Source organism: Lathyrus oleraceus, chromosome 1, assembly GCF_024323335.1.
Source record: "Lathyrus oleraceus cultivar Zhongwan6 chromosome 1, CAAS_Psat_ZW6_1.0, whole genome shotgun sequence".
Classification (NCBI taxonomy): domain Eukaryota; kingdom Viridiplantae; phylum Streptophyta; class Magnoliopsida; order Fabales; family Fabaceae; genus Lathyrus; species Lathyrus oleraceus.
Genome location: NC_066579.1, coordinates 18,866,589 through 18,871,565, shown reverse-complemented (window position 1 = coordinate 18,871,565; position 4,977 = coordinate 18,866,589). Strand labels below are relative to the sequence as shown.

The following is a 4,977-nucleotide window of genomic DNA, read 5'->3' as shown; positions in this document are numbered from 1 at the left end:
CTCTCTAACTTGTGTGTTGCTCTTGACCTAATGTGTATGCTCCTCATGATGACCAAACACTTTATTGAGATAAAAATATAATTTGAAGATGTTGGAATTCAAAGCATGTACACTAAATAAGTGTATCGCCCGGTTTTCAAAAGAACCGATATAATACATTGTATATTTTTTTTGGCTTAAATAGTCTTTTGATCCCTGTAAGATGGCATGTTTTTATTTTTCATCTCTATATTTTTTTTTTTAATTATTCTTAAATGTTGAATTTCATTTGATTTTAGTCACTAAAGTTAAAATCCGTCGGTTTCCTGCTTATTTTAACTTTAGGGACTAAAATCAAAATGATTTTAAAATTCATGGATTATTTAAAAAAAACGATACAGAGACGAAAAAAAAAACATGTCAACTTACCAGGACCAAAAGACTATTTAAGCTTTTGTTTATTAAAAAAAAAACTGGGTGTGTCCATGAATTTTACCTCATTTTTTCGATATGTGAGATGAAATCGTTGTCATAAAAAAAGTTTTTCTAGTAGTGATTGTGCCTAACCACATGGGGTTTTATTAATTATTCTATGTGAGGTGAAATCGTTGTCATAAAAAATAGTTTTTCTAGTACTGATTGTGCCTAACCACATGGGGTTTTATTAATTATTCAGAACATAATGACACATACTTATGCCTAACATGTTTGTGCCTATATGATGGACTGTGATCCACTGCAATAAAAAAAGGATGCAGTCAAATATATACTAGCCATTGAATTAGTTTTTTATTCATTCTCTACCATTAGATAATTTTATTTTTAAAAAAATATTTAAAAAATATTGATAGAGACACATAAATTTTCCTATATGATGTTTTACGCATCTATTATATATGTCTGCCCACCCCTTTTTTGTTGGCGCATACATTGACGGAGTGGACATAAATTTTTGAAATTTTCAAGCTTTAGAGATGTACGATTTACGTGCCCCACCCTCATATTTTCGTGAAATGAGCCTAAGTGTTAGACACTCACTCTCTACTATGTCCCCCACACTCTTTTTTGCAAGTTTTGCTAAACAGGTCTAGATGAGACATGCAACGCTGCAAATCTCAATTAATCATTTCATTATCATGTCACTAATATGTAAAGGACCACATGATTATGCCTAACCACATAGATGTTATTAATTATTCACAAGATAATGACACATATTTATGCCTAACGTGTTTGTGCCTATATGATAGAGAGTATCGTCACTGCAATCAAATATATACTAGTCAATTGGATCGGTTTTTTATTCATTCCCCGCCATAATTGATTTTATTTACAAAAATATTTATAAAGTACTTTTATATATATATATATATATATATATATATATATATATATATATATATATATATATATATATATATATATATATATAAAAGTATGGGCCAAGCCATTTTGTAAAAAAGCAAAAGATAATATATTTACCTATATAAGAATGTTTGTTTTATAGCATATTTGAAATCCAAATCATGATATATATATATAATATATATATATATATATATATATATATATATATATATATATATATATATATATATATATATATATATATATATATATATATAATAATATATATATATATATATATATATATATATATATATATATATATATATATATATATATATATATATATATATATATATATATATATATATATATATATATATATATATATATATATATATATATATATATATATATATATATATATATATATATATATATATATATATATATATATATATATATATATATATATATATATATATATATATATCATGATTTGGATTTCAAATATGCTATAAAATAAACATTCTTATATAGGCAAATACATTATCTTTTGCTTTTTTAGAAAATGGCTTGGCCCATACTTGCATCTCCCCAAGTATCAGGGAATTTTAATATCTCTGGTCCAGTTAAATGTAAGGCTACAAATGATAATAGTCAAAATATTCCTAGTCGATCTTCAATGTTCCAACCTTCAATTTGGACTGATAATTATATCCAATCATTAAATAGTGAATATAAGGTACAATTATCTATAAATTCCTACGGTTTGTTTATTTTTTTACATTCGTTTAACATGCAGGCAATTACATGTCATTGTGAATAAATTATTTATGAAAAATGATAATAGTTTTTAGTTAAATTAATTAATGCAGGACGAAAAGTATGCAAAGAAATTGAGAGTGCTAAGGGAAGAAGTAAGGATGATGTTTAACAAAATGGAAAATGAGGTTGATCAACTTGAGATTATTGATGTGTTGCAAAGGCTTGGAGTTGATTATCATTTCAACAATGAAATAAGGAACATGTTGGACAATATTTACAACACACAAACATCCAAGTTGAAGAATAACTTATATGCCACAGCACTCAAGTTTAGAATCTTAAGACAACATGGTTATGATATATCTACAGGTTAATATTTTTTTGGAATAACTAAAAACCTTTAATCTCTAGAAATTTTGAATTATAATATGAATTTTGGTGCAGATGTTTTTGTTGGCTTTCAAGATGAAATTCTTGATTTGAAGAAAGATATATCTGCAGTTGATGTAGAGGGAATGTTGTCCATGTATGAAGCCTCATTTCATTCATTTGAAGATGAAACTATATTGGATGAAGCAAGAGATTTCACAACTAAGTTTCTCAAAGATTATTTGAACCAAAATGGAGATAATGATATTATGTCACTTCAAATAAGCTCAATGGTTCATCGGTGTATATGAAAAAACGAAAAACATGAGTCCACTCTTACTTCAGTTTGCTAAATTGGATTACAACATTGTTCAAAGCATTTATCAAGAAGAACTTAAGTATTCATCGAGGTAACCTAGCAACTATTATGCTTCAATTATATGATCATTTCATTTCACACCAACTCTTCATTTTTTCTGTAATATAAGATGGTGGGATAGAACTGTTCGTGGAGGAAGGTTGAGCTTTGCTAGGGATAGAATTGTTGAGAATTATATTTGGACAGTCGGAACAATTTTTAATCCAAATTCGGGATACTTCAGAAAAGTCGTAACCAAGGTTGTTGCCTTAATCACCCTAATTGATGATGTCTATGATGTTTATGGTACCTTGGAAGATCTAGAGCTCTTCACACAAGCAATCGAAAGGTTTTTGTTAATCTATATGATTAACTTTTATTAGTTTCCTAATTTTAATAATAATATTTCCTTGCTACTCAATTGTTGACAAAAAATTTCATGATTATAGATGGGATCTAAATAGATTGGATAGTCTTCCAGAATATATGAAAATGTGCTTTGAGCCACTCTATACCTTTGTGAGTGAAGTGGGTTCTGAAATCCAAAACAAGAGCGGGCACGATATCACTCCACACCTAAAAAAAGCAGTAAGTTAATGTATTTTATGTGATTAATCGGGTAGTTGCGCAGTTTGTTGTCTGTTTGTCTGTTATTATTGCATAACTTTTATTAATCGTGATTTGAAATTTACATTCAAAATAGTGGACAGATCAATGTAAAACATATATGATCGAAGCAAGATGGTATCATAGTGGATATACTCCAAGCCTTGAAGAATACTTAGAGAATGCATGGATATCCATAGGTACATCGAATATACTTATTCATGGTTACTTCTTGACTCAACATGGATTCAAAATGAGGAAGACATGGTTCGCTTAGAACAAAATTCCAACATAATTCGGTTTACAGAAATGATTGGACGCCTTGCTAACGATCTCGGAACCTATAAAGTAAGTTTATCGATTAATATAAGGATATGGTTTTAAAATAGAAATAAGTTTTGGAGTTTGAACTCACTATTTTCATCTTTTGTTTTTAAAGCGTGAAAATGATACCGGTGATATTCCAAAGACAGTTCAATGCTACATGAACAAAACGGGAGCTTCTGAAACAGACGCGTGTGAGTACGTAAATTCGATGATATTAACAATGTGGAAGAAGATGAATAAAGAAGCTCATACTTCATCTTTCTCTAGAAGTTTCATTGATAGTGCTATAAACATTGCTAGAATGGCAATGTGCATGTATATGCATGGAGATGGACATAGCATTCAAGATCCTGAAATTAAGAATCGTATAATGTCGTTAATCTTTAAGCCAGTTACTATCATAAGTACACAACATGTGATGAATAGAGGATTAAGCAGTGGTGAGTTTGCATCCGAGAATTAGCATCTCTGGAGGAGTAAGAGAGGGAAGAATAGCAATGGAATGATGGATCCAATGACTTAAAATTGCATCTTGGAATTTATAGTTTGTTTTCCCTTTGTTTCAGCATGCATTCACTACGCCAAAAACTGGAATAGACAGCGCACCTTAGAGGGCGCTTTATTACAAAAGCGCTCTCTAAAGTGAAGCGAAAAATAAGGAGCAATAGACAGCGCACTTTAGAGGGCGCTTTTGTAATAAAGCACCCTCTAAGATGAAGCGAAAAAATAAGGAGGAGATAGAGGGACAACAATACATGGCGCTTTTTAGAAAGCGCCCTCTAAGGTTATCCTTAGAGGGCGCTTTTACTAAAGCGCTGTTATAAGTCCATGTGCATTTCCAGCTTATAAAGCGCTTCTGGAAAGCCTTAGAGAGCGCTTCCATAAGCGCCCTCTTAGGCCCCCTTTAGAGGGCGCTTTTTTTCCACAAGCGCCCTCTAAGGTGAAACGAAAAAATAAGGAGGAGATAGAGGGACAACAATACATGACGCTTTTTAGAAAGCGCCCTCTAAGGTTACCCTTAGAGGGCGCTTTTAATAAAGCGCTGTTATAAGTTCATGTGCATTTCCAGCTTATAAAGCGCTTCTGGAAAGCCTTAGAGAGCGCTTCCATAAGCGCCCTCTTAGGCCCCCTTTAGAGGGCGCTTTTTTTCCACAAGCGCCCTCTAATGTCCCCTTTAGTAAACATTAAAATTATAACATACTGCGCGTTTTGTTATTTCACTA

The 4,977-nt window shown here is 30.7% G+C and overlaps 1 pseudogene; it reads left to right on the top strand.

Moving 5' to 3' along the window:
* Window positions 1-1,897: 1,897 nt before the first annotated feature.
* LOC127087762 (myrcene synthase, chloroplastic-like) lies at window positions 1,898-4,217 on the top strand (annotated as a pseudogene).
* The last annotated feature ends 760 nt before the right edge of the window (window positions 4,218-4,977 follow it).